This window comes from Bombyx mori, chromosome 27 (assembly GCF_030269925.1).
Source record: "Bombyx mori chromosome 27, ASM3026992v2".
NCBI lineage: Eukaryota > Metazoa > Arthropoda > Insecta > Lepidoptera > Bombycidae > Bombyx > Bombyx mori.
The window spans coordinates 6,820,617-6,841,183 of NC_085133.1; the positions used below are offsets into that span (position 1 = coordinate 6,820,617).

The window sequence follows — 20,567 nt, forward strand, 5'->3', positions numbered from 1 at the left end:
TTATTTAGAAATTAACATTATGCAATATAAACACACTGATTAAGGGAGTAACCGAAAATGTATTGCTTATTTTTTATGTAAAAAAATATATACAGGTATAGTAGAGATGTTGCTTTCAGAAAAATTACTCTCCTTTTTTGTACTGGCTTCTAGTGTCTTATAACGCGGTTTCGCACAACACGGGTCTTTGTAGGAACGTAATCTACCGTGTTATAGGAGGGTTGTCTGTGCTGTGGGTAGGACATGCTGCAATATCAAAGGGGGGAGTGGAGGATTTTTGTTTTTAGCAGGACACATTATAAGATCTGACAGCTTAGTATAAACGGGTCATTGAAATGTATTAATTGTCATGGTCATACCAAGAAATGTATGTGCTTTGACTTCAATTTCAAATGCTGATATCCCAACTAATCTTGGATACACAGGAACACGAGGGCTGTTAAGAAAAACATTCACGCCACGACGCGTATTCCAACAATTTATTTCCCATTTCACTAGTATCTATAACAGTAAAATTCCTAGAACATCTCAAAGACTGACATCCTGTATGTAAGAGGAAGCAAAAAATCGCGTTACTAATTCATAAGCCAAGCGAGACATAGTAACACATTGTGACCACATATCGTTGTTATAACCGCATTACGTCTCGTGATAACGTTCACAAAAAATGCACGGTAAAAAAGACTCGGAAACTGACCTAAGAGACGGCTGGTCGAAGGTCAAATTCGCGCGTAAGACTTGAATGAAAAAAAAAAATGTCATTCTTGTTACACTTAACCCTAAAGCGAAGGAGCCCTTGCGTTTTTTGGCGGAAAAAAAAACAGCCGGCGTATCTCGCGCCCGACTCGGTCCGTATTCGTGGCCGGGCGGCTGCAGCGCGCGGTCGCATAGCAACACAATCGTAATACGCATTCCTGATTCGAATTTCCAGGAGCGCGGGAAAACTCGAGAACCGAACTAAACCTCCATATTGCGAATTAATTTAAACCAAACGATTTCGAAGAACCGTCCGCTTGCTCGGTCGCGACGCAGTAACCTTGTTTATTATTATGAATTGTACAAATTAAACCTCGTATTGTTTAAAATATTCCGACATTGTCGGGATTGTATAGTGCGATTCTTAATTGTTTTATATCGAGTCCGTTGCGGGGCCTCGACGAGATGTATCCGATCGGCTTTACATTTTTGTTCGTGATATAAACAATTGATAATTTCGCGGAGGAGTCGAGCGTGGTTTTTATGAATGTTTTTGCGTATTGGCCGCTGGTGGGGGAAGGGTGGGGCCTCGGTTGACTCGTCCCTCTCCTAGCGAGTATTTTGATTTAGTTTCCGAGTCTTACGCAGATGTGGCAATTTTTTTCAGTCGCGTGTGTACGGCGCGCGCGGCTAGTGCATTTTGTGTGTTTCCTATTGTTTTATGTTCTTTTTTCGAAATTTTCCCGCGCGCTCCTGTCAACTTTCCGCGGAGTTCGTCTGATACATTTTCTTTCAGGCCATTGTAAATAGGAAAGGACAAAAGACGTTTGTTTATGTTTGAAAACTGTGCTTGTTTCGACTTTTATTGTGTTCGTATCCCAACAGGAGTGTGTGTGGAGTGACAATAAGGATTTATTGTGAAAAACTGTGACATTGTGTTCATAAATTTTGCCGCGTGCTCATGAATTTGGATAAATTAATTTAAGGTGAGTTTCTGTTCTATTTTTGTTTAGAAACGCAAAAGTTGTAGTAACTAAACCTACTACAATTCGGATAATACTTAATATATATGACAAATTACCAACTAAAGTTTTAATGTTAATTTGAAAAATTAGAGCAAATTCGCACCCCAAAATCGAAATTTCAATGTATCGATGCAATGAGTAAGTAATAAGTTAATAACAAAATCTGCTAAGATGAAATGAAAATATTATTTTAATCTGTATCTCTTAAAAACAAAAAAAAGAGAGTTAAGATTCGTCTTCTTGTGTAATTACATTTATCATATTGATTTGTTAACTGATTCTTAAAAAACTTATTTTCAAATACATTTTGTTGCTATAGGAAATATTTTTATTTATTTATTTCGTCGACTCAGTCTCTTGTATCTTAATAATGTTATTGTTAATTTGCATTTAAATTTCATCTCTAATCACGTAATGGTCAGAATCATCAGATCGAAGGAAATGTTATAATTAATTAAGGTCTTGCTGGTATTTCCAATGAATTCGCGAGGAAACATTATTCAGGCACGATTTCACGGAATTTTCTCGAGTTTATTTAATACTTTTAAATTTTCCGACGTATCGGATACGTTACGGTCACGGTTACGTTACGGTTTTCGTGATCACGGACGCCTAATTAGGAAACAGCTTAACTTCCATGCTTGCTTGTACGATTGTGATTAATACGATTTTAATCATGTATTCGTCCATTGCGATCGGCTAGTGGGCTTTTTAAAAGCACACTCTATTCGGAGCTTATATTTGTAGGACGACTAGTTTAAAGTAGTAATTAGATATTGCTATGGGCCAGGGATTATTGTGGATGCGTGTGCGTGCAACCGCCCTCCCATTTCTGCCGTGAAACAATCATTCGAAGGACAGGTCATGCTTTATACAATTCAATTGAGACTTCGATCGAAATTTTCAAAATGGGCGACGACATTACCAACGGGTCGGTCGTGGGCCCGTTGACCGATCTAAACAATAAATCCGATGCTTAAAATTTTACTAAACTTGGACGAAAGGAAGCTCTTAACTTCATACAGATTCTGCTTAAGGGCGAAGCTGCAACAATGGTAAAGTCAATTTAAAACCGTCGGAGCCAAACAGAACCGAAATAAAAGAATACCTAATTCAATTGTGTTAGCTGGTCAACGCACTGATTTTCTTCCAGAGAAATGATGTTGGGATGTATTAAGATTATTTCAGTGTCGGCTACAATTTTGAGATGTATGCATATAGACGACGATTAGCGCACTTCAGTGTCGGACTTCATAGATAACAAGAATTCCACTTTGAGAAATGCGCTTCCAGGGATCTTTGTTGCCACGTACCATCCGGCTTTGGAATGAGCTCCCCTCCACGGTGTTTCCCGAGCGTTATAACATGTTCTTCTTCAAACGAGGCTTGTGGAGAGTACTTAACGGTAGACAGCGCCTTAGCTCTGTCATTACTGAAGTCTATGGGCGACGGTAATCATTCATCATCAAGTGGCAAAAAGACGCCTTCAGCTCTAACGATAGGAACAGGGTTAGGAATCCCGGTAACCATACCTACTCGTCGGACTCTGCAAACAGTTCGACATGCAACCTTAACATCAGCCCGCTGAGTTCCTCGCCGGATCTTCTCAGCGGGTCGCGAATCCGATCCGGTAATAGATTCATTCGCGAAGCAGCTACTCATGAGTTATTAGATCTCTTTTGGAGACGCTCGGGTAGCTGTTAGCAAATCTCACTCCTCCCGGCAGAGCATTTACTCGCCCACCTGTCCTGCCGAAACTGGAAAGGCCTCAGAGCCACCAGTAATCCTTCCTTCACAAAAAAAGGGGAAAAAAATCCGCCATTTTTTATTTGTTTTACTTTGCGCGCGTTGCATTAGAAATACAATAGATTTTCTCGGTAGTTTTATTAATTTAATCGTTTCGCGATAATCAGATAAAACCACATGTTTTTTGTTATCAGCAACCATTCCTTCCATTACGATCACTGGTCTGACCGACTGAATAGGTGGGTAGTACATTAAAAAGTCGTATGTATTGAAAATATACGCCATCTGTTATAAACAGTATAATACTGATTATGGGTACTATTATAATTAGTTTATTGGAAATCGAGCTTTGTTAATGTTGAATTAGTTCTTATTTTTGTTGCGTTATATGTATTGCGCTGTTTTCATCAAATTCAAATTCAAGAAACATGAATGAATGAATGAATGAAATTTTTATCGTGTTGATGCTGCTCAGTGATATTAGAGTGAAGTTATAAAGTTATTTTATTGTCACATCGGACTATGATCCGTGTGCAGAGTTTCAGGTTAATCAGACGCGTCTCGAAGTCTTTGAAAATGGAGTTCAAAGATCTAATCACATACGGACATAGGGAGATTTTTTTTATTGCTTAGACAATAATGCTTAAATTGCTGAGCTCACAGCCCACCTGGTGTTAAGTGAATACTGGAGCCCATAGACGTTTACAACGTAAATGCGCCACCCATTTTGAGATATAAGTTCTAAAGTCTCAAGTATAGTTACAACGGCAGCCCCGTCCTTCAAACCGAAACGCATTACTGCTTCACGGCAGAAATAGGCGGGGCGATAGTACCTACCCGTGCGGACTCACAAGAAGTGTATAAGCGTGCTTATATGTAATATTGAATAATATGTAGAGATTATATTGAATCCATTGAGTTTCTTGCCGGATCTTCTCAGTGGGTCATGTTTCCGATTCGGCTCTTCCGATTCAGCGAAGCACTGCTCTTGCTAAAGCTAGTGTAAGCCATGTTCTCAGATTAAGGCCCGGTGAGCTCACCTACTCGCCAGGTTACGCTGGACTGACTCACTAAGTTAACATCTGAGCTAGGAATAAAAAAGCAATATTCTTTAACCACCGTTTTATCTATCTATAGCTTTCACACAACTTTAAACCTAAATAGTTAGATACTCTTGAATACCTCTTTTTAGTATTTGCGTGACGGTCCGAACGAACTAACACCCAGAAACTGGCTAGAAACGTCAAAGTCGATGATTAAAGACCGATCACACTAACATAATCATTTGTTTTGCTTACATGGGTGGACGAGCTCACAGCCCACCTGGTGTTAAGTGGTCATTGGAGCTCATAGGCATCTACAGCGTAAATGCGACACCCACCTTGAGATATAAGCTCTAAGATCTCAGTATTTACTCAGTAATTACGCAAATTATAGTTTTGCGGATTTGATTTTTATTACACGATGTTATTCCTTCCTGGAAGTCAATCGTGAACGTTTGTTAAGTACGTATTTCATCAGAAAAATTGGTACCCGCCTGCGGGATTCGAACACCGTTGCATCGCTAGATACGAATGCACCGGACGTCTTATCGTTTAGGCCACGGCAACTTAAATATCTGTTATGATACGTATCACATACGGACCGGGCACCGTATTTCTCGCCTGTATCGTAGAAATAGTCTTACTAGTCTTTAAAACTCTTGGATGAACCTTGTGACAAGCTATTCGTTTAATTACTCGCACGAGTTGATTAGTGAAGCGTGATACTAGTATTAGGACTAGAGCGTGTTCAACTTCTGAAGGGTTGGTATTTGAAAGTTGGGAATGCCTTATTCAAATGCAGCTATGACTTTAAGCACGGCTCTGAGCTTTGATGGATGACGCTGTGATGTCTCCAGCTCCGATAATCACTTTTTAGCAGACGGGCCTTTTTTCCCTACCTATGCTGATAGCCTTGAGAGGCTATTTCAGCTTCACCCTAACGTTTGTAGGTGAGCTCACGGGGCTCAAACCGGATAGTTGCTAACACTGACCCTAGCAAGAGCAGTGCTTCGCAGAATCTACCACCGGATCGGAAACGCGACCCACTGAGAAGATCCGGCGAGAAATTCAGTGGGCTGCAAACGGGCCGGGATTTCGTTCACCTATTAAGTCTAAGAACCGATGTAATTAATGTATTTTTATAAACGTTATGTTTTGGTTTTATCGTAATGAAAATACCGGTCAACATGTGAATCGTCTTGATTGGAAAATCTACGTAGGATTTGTGGATTAATGTTAGAAAGTTAGATAAGGATTCTATTAGTATGGGTTGGCAAGATAGCAGTAACAAGTTCGGATTGATTCAAAAATAAAATGACTTATGAAATAATTTATAAAAGCATTCGAGTTGAAACATCGTAATATAAGATCTAGCGATGTAATATGAGATTGTTATCGAGATATTCTCACCTGTGACCCCGTCCAAGATGATCTGATTAACTTCATAGAATTCCTCAATTTCAGTTCACCGGAATATATTTGATGATTCGAATTAAAGAAATCAGTTCTTAACTAGATTTTATGTTTCAATCTTAATTTCTGTGGTGACTTACCGAACTAGTGATGTTAACAAATACTAAATGTTCAGTACGACGATTTTTTAAATGCAATAAGCAAGGCATTATTAACTTTACCCTAATTAGTTAATCATTGCATTCCAAATTTATAGACTCGTTTAGATTTGTTTGATTTAAAAAAAAAATTATGAGTTGTCATACCGAACATTTACTATTTTGGTGTTGTCAATATTCTCCCGCTGACCACAGCTTTGATAATCAGTAATCATCTAGGACTTCAGCGATGCCAGAACTTACCAATCTTTTTGATTATAAGGTCGTTTATTTATATAGTAGGTACATATTTATGAATTGCATTTCATGCACATTAATGTACATTAGCGGACTTAATGCCTAATGTCTAAAGCATACTTTGACGGTCAAACAACGGTGATGCAGAAAAGAAGGTAGTAAGTGCATTGATTGTTAAATTATAGAAAAACTAAATGCTATTTAAACAATATACTGTGTTTTTAAACGAGCATATAATTAAATTTAAATAAATACATAGAATATTATAATATATCTAGGATTGATAAGAACGGAACGTATAAAAAGAGTGTGGAACGGAGCGTTAAGATGTGAGTGAGAGAAAACGGAAAGAAAGGGAGGAGAGAATGACAGATGGAATGACAGAGAAAAGGAAGATGGCGAAGATGGTTGAAAAATGAGCAAGACATAATAAAAGTGTTCATTTTTAATTATTATTATAACAGAAGATTTTGGAACGGCGTAAATTTTTTTTATGCACTGCGATCCCTATTCTACATATAATATATACAAATTAAACATTATAATTTTTCTCTTGCGTTATTGTTCCGAGTGGATTTCATACATCTATATATTAATACGTGAAGCAAAAACTTTGTATCCCTTTTTACGTAAATTGCGCGGACGGAGGAGTATGAAATGTTTCCACACTTATAGAGAATATAGAAAAGGAGTGCACAATGCTAATATATTTTTTAAATAATGCATAAAAGATACATTAAATCAATAAAGAAAACATTACACACACTACATACCATGTATTTGACGCACACACGCATGCATAGGTACTATTTATTTTGTTCTTGACGTCTTTTGTCAAATTGAGAATAGATTAAATATTGTTTGTCTTTGTTAATATTTTTTTATAGTGTAGCCTTGGCGAAATTTGTGATTATAGAAGTATAAAATACAATCATAATAGTGTACAAACTTACAATTCCAATTAATTATAGTCGAATTTCGACTACTGCGGGACCTCTAGTATTTAAACTAAAAGGTAAGCGATCATACGCGACGAAAAAACTGCAACAGCAATACGATCTTATTCAAACAGCACACAAGCCAAAGTCGTCTTACCCGTAAAGTCTACAAAGCTTGAAATGCAACGGAAAAATTATTGACAATTCAACGTATTCGTTTAACTAAGATTTTCCTTATTCTTGACGTTTCTGAGAACAATTAACAAAACAAATTTACAACATTTTAGTCTCTTAAAAATATTTATTATTTATTGCCGTAGCGAAAAATATCACCCGTCGCTCGTTTTTAAGTGATTACCGAATTTGGGATCCAAAATCCATATCTCGTTTGTATAGTTATCGTATTATTCATTTATATAGAGCACGATTGCCTAAAACCTGCAAGTGGTACCACGCTCGATACATTTGTGACGGTAGCTATCACAGTGCACAAGATATTTGACAGATGCCTGAATCTGGCTTACGACATTTTCAAGATAAGCTTGCATATATACAAGTTCGGAACAACTACATTCGGACCGTCGGTCTACCGAGCAATATCACCCGCTCGGTGGAAGATCTTCCCTTTTTCATATATCTCCACACATTTCCAAGGATACTGCTAATTTCTTTTCTAAGCCATGTCATTCCTTCATCATTGAAGTCGTCCACAACACTCGCCGGAGGCTTTAGCATTCGTAACTGCATCAGGATCCGGATTCCGGCATAATCGCTTCATCGTTTTGAAGTCGTCGTGGCCTAAAGGATAAGACGTTCGGTGCATTCATGTTGAGCGATGCACCGGTGTTCGAATTCCGCAGGCGGATACCAATTCTTCTAATGAAATATGTACTTAACAAATGTTCACGATTGACTTCCACGGTGAAGGAATAACATCGTGTAATAAAATCAAACCCGCAAAATTATAATTTGCGTAATTACTGGTGGTCGGTCTCTTGTGAGTCCGTGCGGGTAGGTACCACCGCCCTGCCTATTTCTGCCGTGATGCAGTAATGCGTTTCGGTTTGAAGGGTGGGGCAGCCGTTGTAACTATACTTGAGACCTTAGAACTTATATCTCAAGGTGGGTGGCGCATTTACGTTGTAGGTGTCTATGGGCTCCAGTAACCACTGAACACCAGGTGGGCTGTGAGCTCGTCCACCCATCTAAGCAATAAAAAATAAAAAAAATGTTACAAGTATACCTAGTCTTACCCATTGCAACACGGCTTCAAAAGCTCCCGGGTACTTAATAATAAAAAGAATAACACAATCATACGATATTTCATCAAAACAATAAATATAATTTGAACATCATCTGCTACGTGATGTAGGTGTTATAAAAGTTAACGTTGTCGGTGATAAATTACTAAGATTAACATAGTAATTTTTATTGTAATGTCTTTTTGTTTTTCGATTGGGTAGACGAGCTCGCGGACCGCTCTATGTTAAGCGTTTAGTAGTCACGCTAGACAAACACCACTACCCACTTTGAGACGTTAGATATTATTTGTTTATTACAACGGCTTTAATGTTATGACTGTTTTTATTGCTATATATTAGTGGGAAATGTTACGGCCCGTGTAGCGTTATGTGCCGGGGTCCATAAATATCACAGCGCGATTGACTCCACCCAGTTTGAGACGATACATATTTCAATAGAACCGGAACGAATGACTGAATGAACGAATCGCAGTAAATATGGGCAGAATTGTTCCTTCCTTCATTGTACCGTCCTTCCGTACGGGCTCGCAGTGCGTAGTGTGAATGCTTTTTAAGAGAAACCGAAGATAGTAGCAACGTAAAATAGATGAAATAGAATTTAAAAAAAAATATATTTTTTTAAGTGAAGAATTCCTATTCCTCAGTAATATGTAATCAGAAAGCATAAACTGCTGGTATCATTGTCGGATGCGGAAGACCTATAAAGTATTTTGCCACATAATGTATTCATTGACCACATCTAAATGAGATGCTTCGATTATTGGTATGAACGAAAAATCGGTCTAGAACGGTTGTATACTATTTAACATAGTGAATAGTGATGGGTAAGGTCGCGAGGAACCGTTCATTCGGTCACTCATTCTCGGTCAGTTCGGATTTCGACCGGAACCCGCCCTTATCAGGCGACCGGACGTGACGTCACAGCGAACAATCAAACCGAACGTGATTGTTTTGTAAATCGAAAACAAAAAATACGTTTTTTCTCTTTTTAAAACAATGAGATGTTGGTAATGTTATAAGTGTATTGTGTTTCAATTTATTATGTTAATTGTAGGTGTTGGAAGAATTCAATCGAGTTTTTTTTTCGGCTTCTCGCCATATCTACATATAATACAGATTTGTCAGGTTATGCCAGTATCAGAGAAAAGAATAAAGTTGAGATTTAACTCAGACCATGTACATATTTCAAAATGGGTCTTAAAATAAGATCTTATAAGGTCCATTTGCCTATAGACTACAAAAAAAGTGTCATAATTATTATTGTTTTGAAAGTACCCTTTAGGGCGGCCTTTCCCAATGTGAGTGATAACGCCCCCTTGTGGACGCTGCATGCCTAAAGGGGGACGGTAAGAGACCCAGAAGAAAAAAAATGGGGGCGTTGTTTAGAGAGAGCTCCTGTTCTAGGGGCTAGCTTGAACCTATGACTGGCTGGCGAGTCCACTGGGCTCAGCCTGAATGAATATGTTAACATCTGCCTTGGAAAGAGCATTGTTTCGCTGAATCTAACACCCACGAGAAATTTAGGGGTTAGCTCTTTCATCAAGTTCACGCCGCTAAACACCTTCGATTGCTTTTATAACACCATCCTCGAACTTATAAGAATTTGTTTTCATTTTCTTATTAGTTCAAATTTTGAATAGGTACTGAATTGGATTCTCATATTCTATCTAATAGGGCGGTGAAATGTAATTTGAAATGAATTTGAAATTACGGCGATAGCCGTTACATTACATTAGTATAATACAATAATACAAACATAATATTCATAGTAAAAAATCCGATATTTAATTTGCTTTTTATGTGTATGATCTTTTAGATGATTGTACGCCTGATGTACACATTTTTAAGAATTCATGATTAATGGAAATCTGTAAATGAATTAATTTGTGAATGGGATTATTAAATAAGAAAAAAATTCACTGATAATACTGGTAGTAGGACCTCTTGTGAGTCCGCACGGGTAGGTACCTCCTCCACCCTGCCTCTTTCTGCTGTGAAGCAGTAATACGTTTCGGTTTGAAGGTTGGTGCAGCGGTTGTAACTATACTGAGACCTTAGAACTCATACCGCAGGGTGCGGCGGCATTTACGTTGTAGATGTCTATGGGCTCCAGTAACTACTTAACACCAGGTGGGATGTGAGCTCGTCCATCTAAGCAATAATAATAATAATATTGTAAACTAAATATGAATGTTTTGAATAATGAGGTATTTTTTGCATTTAGATGTGACTCCGTCAGGTACATCGTAACCAATTTAATACATTACGTTTTGTCTGCTACGTGTTGTTAGGTCTTAGATTTTAGATCTTAGTGTCTGGGAAAAGAAAAACGTCATCTCGACCAATAAATTTAAATTTCCAAATGATCATAGATGAGAGGAGCTAACAACTAATCTACTACAATGCATCGTAATTATTTAGAAGCGGCACATGAAAGTGGATCTTTTATTCCTAACATTAAAATTCCTTGTATTTTTTTAGGTTCGCATCTATACCTTGACGTGTGTCGGTTCATCTAGGATTTATCCTGTTAGGATTCTAACATGAACTATGATGTCATCGTGTACCTTTTTAATTGGTCCCAGTTCGAAAGAACAGCCGTGTAGAATTCAATCGATACTTCTAATTCATGTTTTAAGGTGGGTGATGAGAAACACATATCTGTCTGTGGGCTTTGGGAGCTCATCCACAGTCAATCAAAAGACCAGGTCCCCTTTCTGCAAATACAATTTGCTAACACTGGTTCTAGCGAAAGCTCACAGAACCTACCATCGGATCGGAATCGGACAGCCTTACGTTGCCCAGTCGCCTGGGCATATATTAGTAATATACATTCTTAGCTTCAGTAACAGTTAACTTTCACGCGATCGAGAAGTTAAAAACTCGCACTAAGTACACTGTTCGCTTACTCAATACAAACGTACTCGCCGAGCGCCTTGCGCGTGCAGTAGCTACGACTCTGTATGAAATACTCTCACGAAATTAACTGGAAACACACACTATTACGATCAATTGTAATTCTATATGCTTTACCAATAAAAAACACATTTCCTAATTTACTAAAGTCGTGTCGTATACGTATACGAACAATGGCATTGAGTCATATGTGATGTGATTCATACAAATATTTTATGTTGGTTTGATGTTATGTAAGGTTTTTTGTTTTAGGGAACTTATTGTCAGTTTACGCTTGACCAGTGGTGTCCGTGTCGATGTCAACGCTGGTGAAGCGAATGGAAAGTCGGATTAACGTTTCTAATTTTTATATTTAACTAGCTGACCCGGCAGACTTCGTAGTGCCTCAATCGATAAATAAAAGACCTGAACTTTTGTATAAAATGAACTTAAAACAAAAAAAAGGAATTTTCATATTTATCTACCTTTGTAAACCTTCTCTGGACTTCTACAAATAATTCAAGACCAAAATTAGCCAAATCGGTCCAGCCGTTCTCGAGTTTTTCGTTATCGATTTTTGTGCTCTATAGACATCCACAACGTAAATGCGCCACCCACCTTGAGATACAAGTTCTAAGGTCTCAAGTATAGTTACAACGGCTGCCCCACCCTTCAAACCGAAACGCATTACTGCTTCACGGAAGAAATAGGCAGGGTGGTGGTACCCACCCGCGCGGACTCACAAGAGGTCCTACCACCAGTAAAATATATATATAGATATAAATAAATTAGATTAAATTAATTATGTATATTAAAGACTAGCACAAATGCTTAAAGGTTTTATTTTCATCTACACTAGACGTATTAAATTAGAAACAAATATTTAGTCATGTCTGATATAGAATTTCCACCCATAATTGCAAACATAATTTTACTCCTTTACGCTATAATCCCTTTTACCATAATATTCAAATAGCAACTAATAGCAACACCCTGTACGGTCGTGGTGACGAAACCCGTAAAGCGTTTGAAACATCGGTAATAATAAAATTATAAAAAGACGCGAAATTAAGTCATTAATATTATTATATGCGCATTAACATTCAAAGATGAAAATTACATAAATTATGTAGACAAATACATGTTTTCCTTTGGAATTAGTATCTATGATTGGTCACGGAGTTATTGATTGAAGCTTTGTTGAGATCATCCTCTTCCCACCACTACCGACTAAAAGCTGTGTGTACATTTATTTTGTCTTCCTATGAAGAGAGATTAGGGATAGGTTACATAACACTACTATTTACGTAGGTAGCTTATTAAAAAAATATCTCTAAAGAAAACTAAATATCGTTTTAATTATTCCACCAATTATACCTATTTTTTATAAGGAACCCTCAAGCTCATAATGCTATAAATAATACCAAATCAATTCAAAAACAGAACAGAACATCGAAAAAACTTTACAACCATGATTGAACAAAATACACTACAATTAATAATTCTTAATAAAGACATTGTTGGTTGTAAAATAGCCAATGTTTATTCTTATATAGCATGAGGCTGTAAACTTTTGTGTGTAAAATAACATTTTTTTTTCTTCTGTTAGGTAAAATTTATTATCTTTCAATTATGGTCCGGTCAAGGCCGAAGACTGAAGGAAATGAATCCAATCCGTTGATAAAGTGCGAAAGGTGATGAGTATAAATTGTGTTTTTTTTTGTACCGGTCACCGTCCTCGTCGAACCCGTTGCATGCGACGAAGGGCTCGACGAGCGAATTAACCCATTGACACAGCCCACTGAGTTTCTCGCCGGTTTTTTTCAGTGGGTCACGTTTCCGATCCGGTGGTAGATTCTGCGAAGCGCTGCTCTGCTAGGATTAGTGTTAGCAAAATTCCGGTTTAAGCCCCGTAAGCTCACCTAAATGTTAGGGCGAAGCTGAAATAGCCTCTCAAGGCTATCAGCATAGGTAGGGGAAGAAAAGGTTTTTTTGGGATATATGGGTCGCTGGTGGCTCGATTTACCAGCGTCAACCAGGCCAGGCGGACAGATGAGCACAGGCTATGCCAGGAGAAATGGGGCTTTCTAGCAATTGGTTAAGTTCTTTTTATTGGTTAGGCAGGTGGATGATCTCACGGTCCACCTGATGTTAAGTGGTTACCGGAGCCCATAGACAACTACAATGTAAATGCCGCCGCACCTTTAGATATGAGTTCTAAGGTCTCAGTATAGTTACAACGGCTGCCCCACCCTTAAAGACGAAAGGCTTTCTGCTTCACCGCAGAAAATAAGGAGGGTGGTGGCCCACCCGCGCGGACTCACAATAGGTCCTACCACCAGTGCTTCCGAAAAAAAATTGGTAATTCAAGGATAGTTGATGCTGCGAAAATTGGTAGATAGCGGCCTTGATAAGGGAATAGTAGATAAACGAAGTAACTTACCGACGCTGACTTCATATACGCACGGACGAATGAGAAGGTGGCTTTACACTGAAGTCTATTTCTTTGTGCAACCGTTTCCCAGTTACAAGAAGAAAACTAGATGTTTCATTGTTTGTTTGAAATTTAGAAGAGAAATTGATATAGGCAGATCTATTTCCCCTCACCATGGCGGACTCCGAGGTCTAATTAAATATATTTACTTCTAAGTGGTGCCAAAACAAAACAAAAAATATTCTGAATTCAACTTTAATAAAAACATGGACTGTATTTTGCTAATAAATACCACTGATATTTGCCCAAAACTATAAGGTAGTTGATTTTACACCCTTGAAACCCTTTCTGAACCCGACTGATAGGTTGCGCAAGAAAACGATTTGAGTGTGATAGCCTATAGTGTGATAGGATGGATAAAATTATCTTAGGGTGTGTTTGTTAATTACTGAGACCTTAGAACTTATATCCCAAGGTGGGTGGCGCATTTACGTTGTAGATGTCTATGGGCTCCAGTAACCACTTAACAACCAGGGCAGCTCGTTCACCCATCTAAGGAATAAAAAAATAAAAAAAATTGCGCTTACGACATCTTCAAATTCTTCTTCCATTCTTCCAAAAACATAATATTTTAACTGTACCATCCATATATATACAAGAATGTTGTTTGTTTGTTAAAAAGCACCCACAATTATATAAATCGTGTGGCGAGTACTGTCAATTTAATACATGATACCCTACTAAACTAATGTTACCAAGTATAAATACTCGTTACTACCATACAAACTGTTATCCTATGACTATCAGAATATTTAATAAGATACCAAACAGCATAAGAGATCTTCCACTAACTCAATTTAAAAGAAAATTATATTTATGGCTAATAGACAAGGCTTATTATAGTGTGCAAGAATTTTTAAATGATAAGTGTTGTACATAATAAAATATTAGAATAAGAAGTGATAGAATGTAAAAATAGATAGATTTAGTAAATTTTGTGTTATAATTAATATAAAAATAAATTAAATTTTCGCATGCCTAAACAGGCGAAATATATGAAGCTAAGTCCTATATCTTGTAAACTATATTTCTGGCGAATAAAGATTTTCTTTCTTTCTTTCTTTCTTCAAGATAAGTTTGCATGTACACATGTTCCGCAAAATATCATTCAGACTCTCGGTCAACTGAGCGATTTCAGCCGCTAGGAGAAAGATTTTTTCTTTATGAATTCCTCCGAACCGGACATAGCTTCGTGGATTCGTTCAAAACACCATTCCAAGTTTCAATATTCAGTTGAATCTCCAGAATCTAATGTAAGAATTATTAAAAAGAGTTCGGCTAGCCCGCACCCGTCAATAATAAAGAAATCAATCTTAAAACAAACAAGCGTTTTTTTTTATAATTGAAAAGCAAAAAGTTTGATGTCGTATTTCAATTATAATTATTACCGTTTACGGTCGTAAATGCAGTCAATAAATTACTATGGATGTTTAGGCCATAGATGGGCGGCCCGTGACAGATTGACACTGACAGTACTCGATACGCTAGTAAGGGCGGTCGCACACGAAGCACATCCAAATTAACAAAACTTGTCATTTTTAATCGGGTAATTTTTTTGACAATTTTGTTTAAAAATATGAAGAGAAAAACAGAAAGAGATCTAGACGGCTTAATTTGTGGAGAGGTAGACAGACTGACCAAGCTTCTGAAGCGATAACTTATAAAAAACTCAGGCGTCTTCTTATGATGCTTTGCGACTTAGAGGGAGGGTGATGAAAAAAAACATTTACAGCTTTTTTTTTTATTGCTTAGGTGGGTCGACGAGCTCACGGCCCACCTGGTGTTAAGTGGTTAACGGCGCCCATAGACATCTACAACGTCAATGCCGTCACCCACCTTGAGATATGAGTTGTAAGGTCTCAACAGTACAACAGCTGCCCCGCCCTTTAAACGAAAACATTATTATTACTGCTTCACGACAGAAACAAGCAGGATGGTGGCACCTATCCGTGCGGACTCACAAGATGCTCTACCACCAATAATTACGCAAATCATAATTTTATGGCTTTGATTTTGATTACACGATATTATTCTTTCACCGTGGCAGTCAATCGTGAACATTTGTTAAGTACGTATTGCATCGTTATTTACGAATGCACCGGACGTCTTATCCTTTAGGCCACGACGACTTCTAAGCTAAGCGATGCTAAAGATACGAGTAAAGTAAGGTGCGATGCCTTCAACAGAAAGTGAGTTATAGTGAGTGCTCCTGAGCTTATACATACTTGATTGCTACCGTCGTTTAGCCGTACATACATTTAATTAAAAAAAAAACTACCCGCTTATAAACAAACGCTGCAAAAACCACATTGTAAATACGAGCAGCGCATTGTAATAAAGTCGCTTCGCTATCAATGTCGGTCGTTGTCGCCGTCTCGATTATGAACGAGAACTCGGATCGTCTCGATTATGAACGAGAACTCGGATGCTATTTAATGAATCGATTCTACGTTCACATTTCGTTTCGTTTCGCGAAATACGTACTTAACAAATGTTCACGATTGACTTCCACGGTGAAGGGATAACGTCGTGTAATAAAAATCGAACCCGCAACAATTATAATTTGCGTAATTACTGGTGGTAGGACCTCTTGTGAATCCGCGCGGGTAGGTACCATCGCCCTGCTTATTTCGGCCGTGAAGCAGTAATGCGTTTCGGTTTGAAGGGTGGGGCAGCCGTTGTAACTGTACTGAGACCTTAGAACTTATATCCCAAGGTGCGTGGCGCATTTACGTTGTAGATGTCTATGGGCTCCAGTTACCACTTAACACTAGGTGGGCTGTGAGCTTGTCCACTCAACTAACCAATAAAAAAAAAAGTTAAAACCCAACGCTGAAACTTCTCGATCGCCCAAGATAACTAAGCCAAGTCTTCTAGTCAAAAACTAAGCCGAGTGCCAAACAAAAGTGGGAAACATTTTCAAATGTTCTTCGATTCGAATAATTACTTTCATATTGCTACATCGGTACCAACACAACGAAACGAACAACAAAACTTGCAGATCCCATCCTCTTTCGTATTTGGTACTAAGGTCGTCGCGCCGCACATGTAGTTCCTGTAAATCAATTACGGTCGCTTCTCGTTCTTAACTTGTACCGATAAGGATCATATTCGCCTGACAGATATTTGTTTAAAAACAGCTGCGACTCGGAACACACACAATACTGCACTTAAGAGCGTTTTACGAAAGTTCATTTTCAAATATAAAGAACCAATCAATGAACCGGTCCCGATGAAATGCGAAATGGATTATTTTTTCAAAAATGGAATTAAGAGACAATAAACGTTCATTGTTTCAAAGATGGCGGATCGGCACTCGTTCAAATATGAGATTGTTATGAATGAACGTGTTCGAATGGCTTATGATAATTTTAGTATTGCTTTGTATTTAAGAATTCATAATATGGTATTAATGACAGATTAAAGTTGTGTTGTGTTGAACACGGCCAATAATCATTAACGTGATCATAGATTATGATTTATGGCCAGCGATGGTTAAGTATGTAACACTTTTCGTATCTCTAAATTTACTTATACATAGGAATTAGACAGGGTAGTGGTACAAAAAATCTTTAATTTCCTATTCTTCATTGAATCCTTTAGATCTTTTAAGACATGAAAAGATAGAGCGATGCTAATTTAGGCCGATATCGCATAGCTAATGGACAACCGAAATTGTTTAATAGGATTTATTTTCGTTATATTTGAATAACTAATTAATTTTTCAAATATTAATCGATTTTGCGTTACACTAATTTAAATTTAACTATCGGTCCTTTTGCCTGCTATACGACGTTCGGATTATCACGAATAGAAATAAAGCAAGACTGTCGCATTAAAACATAATAGCTCGTTCGTTTATTGCGAAACTTAATTTCCGTGAGAAATTTCTTAAGTGTGCCTTTATGAAACAGGAATCCGATGTTATTACACTGTTTTTATTGGATACTAGTTTAATTATACTAAAAAAAATTCTGAATAAATTAATTACAACTAATAAATCGATCGTCTCAAAATGTGTATGTATTTATATTCGACCGTTTTCGACGAATGTTTACACGTGCAAAGGAGTTCGAAATTCAATAAAAATTAAGAAATAAAAATTCGATATTCGAATTCTGTTGTTGGAGTTTAAATATAAAAATCGAACATCATATTTCAAACGAGACGCGCTCCTCAGCTGGCGGATAGATTAGTGACGTGTCACACGCTTCCAGAAAGCTGTATAGTACGTTATGAGTAATTTAAATAGAGCGCTCCCTCAATTGGGGTTAATTCTCGTGTTTAAGGAATATGTAGAGTTTAATTATGAGAACGTGAGGAACGGGCGCTCTCGTGTCGTTCTGATAATGTTTTGGTTGTCGTTCATTGATCGATTTTTATTCTGATCGTTTTTGTTTGAATTTAATTGAATATATGCTGTAAATGGTATCAAACAACGCTTGCTAAGCATTAGCTCAGAATAAAAAAAACATGAGAGGTACAAAAATACATTCTAAATGAATTCAAGAACTCAATTTATTTATAAAAGAAAAATCAATTTACTTAACGAGCTTACAAAGAGAGACTATAGAAGTTTCTATGAGATCAATTTACCGACCGCGGCAGGTAGCAAATAGTCTCGCCCCGTTAAACTTTCAAATCAATCCGGAAACTTCAAATTCTAATAACATAAAGAGCACGTTTGCTATCTACTTACATCACAAGACTCGTTTCGACTTTTTACCGAATCGTGAGGCTACTTTTTTGGAGAGCACATATTCAGATGTGTAATGACCAATCTCCGGGCGTCGAACAAAAAAAAAAAAACATTCGAAACATTAATGCATCAGTTACTAAACCGTCAGACGAATGCTCTTGCGCATCCTTAACGCATTCATAATAAGAACAAGACGTTCCATTTTCAAACGGACGAATTACAAACACAGGGAGCATTCCATTTTCAAATGTTGCTTTCGTTCGGTTCATATTCAAATTTCTGTTTTCAAAATAGAATGTGAATGATTCGTTATGACTGATGCGTTCCAATGAACGGCTCACTGGTTTCGTTACGTATCCGATATACCAATTATACATCAATAATAAAAACTAGGATCCAGTTAATTAAAACAGTCGATTTCACGGCTGCTCTCGAAATTGTTTTTCTATTTGTCTCTGTGTTATAATTATATCCGTTTCCGTGTCTGTATAAGTTTGTTATTTTAAAGTTACAACTATGTCGTTTCGATCACTGCCGCTAATTTTTGTAATCGCTCAACTAAAATTTTTGATTCGGGAATACGAGTCAGTAAAACGTAGTCGAGTTAACGTCATTAAGAATCTGAGGCTAACAGGAAATTTGACGAATGCCAGTGTCAAAAGTAAAAACTTTCGACTATTCATAAGCACTCCCTCACGGCCGGATTGTCCTTTATGAAATCCAATTGGAGGCAATTAAAAGAATTCTGTTCTACAAACACGGGGGCGTATACTTGACACGCAATAAATTCTTTATACATTTTTAATTAAGTACAAAACATTGAACGTACTAGTCCATTCCACCGTTTGGGGTCAACACACTGGTTTAACATGGCCAAAATATTGTGAGCCCCCAATACTGTATAATATAGAAAATAACATATCAAATTAAATTGGACGCTCCAAGTCCACACGCAGCGTGGTCACCCATCAATCAATGGGATCATATCGCAGCGCCGAAACGAGCTAGTCATGTCTAAGATCGTGATTTCTAAAATTCCAGTAATATTTTATTCAAATTTTCGGTTGATTGAATGTTCTGAGTTTGGTACGCTGCGGTTTCACGGTTTCAGAAAATATAGAACCAAATAGCTAATGATTAATAATACTATTTGCAATTCTAAACATGCGTGTGACTAACGTTTGAATAAATTCTATTAAAAGTGTAGAAAAAAAATTGATTTGTAGCATATCAAGATGAAGCGGTCGGTTCCGCGCACCACGCCGCTCGTCATAATCCATCTCGAGCCGTTCAATATTTGAATACATTCGAATTTGGAACGCGTTCGAAATATGAACTTAGTGCGTTTCGTTTTTCAATTGCTTCACTTATATTTTGAATTTAGAACGATGAGTTCGAGATAAGAATTCCGTTTGATTTTTTTTTTACTTTACCGAGTGACGTCGGAAATATTGAAATTTAGAACACACGCTTTTACGTCCAGACGTTTTTTTTTATTAACCAATAAATTTGTCTAGGCATTGTATTGTCATTGGAGTATGAAAGGTGCGATAGAGAAATCGCATTTGTGTAATTCTGTCCGCGTTGCGGGTTACGTAAGTTGTTGTATTGTGTATGCGAGGGGTCGGCACGCGCCGGCTTCACGTATTCGCAATAAGGCAAGCGGGGTGGCCATCACATTCTTTAACGAACGCATACCTCATAGATAAAAACCATACGATTTATAATGGGCTTATGCTAATATCGAAAACTAGACGGAATATGTTAACGTGGAAATGTATGTCTTGATCAATATTAGTATTCTATTGTTGTAGACAATCAATTATGAGGAAGATAAACATTTATGTCAAGATCGACTTTTAGGTGTAAATCATAAAACAAAAAAAAACATTCAAAGCTTTCTAAAAATAACTGTGCATGGATAGATAAGACGTGACAATTCAGTCGAGTAAAAGAGAGTC

General features: G+C 37.4%; 1 protein-coding gene across 8 annotated transcripts in view; it reads left to right on the forward strand.

Annotated features, from left to right (window-relative positions):
- Positions 1–862: 862 nt before the first annotated feature.
- LOC101735730 (uncharacterized) overlaps positions 863–20,567 on the forward strand; it is a 139,130-nt gene continuing 119,425 nt past the window's right edge. For 6 of the 8 annotated variants that reach the window (XM_021346144.3, XM_012697792.4, XM_062676552.1 and 3 more), the window contains exon 1: positions 1,327–1,682. The gene's annotated coding sequence lies outside the window, so the exon portion shown is untranslated. Of the gene's footprint in view, positions 902–941; positions 1,032–1,326; positions 1,683–20,567 lie in introns of those variants that run through there. The other 2 variants (XM_012697788.4, XM_062676549.1) reach the window with 2 other exon arrangements.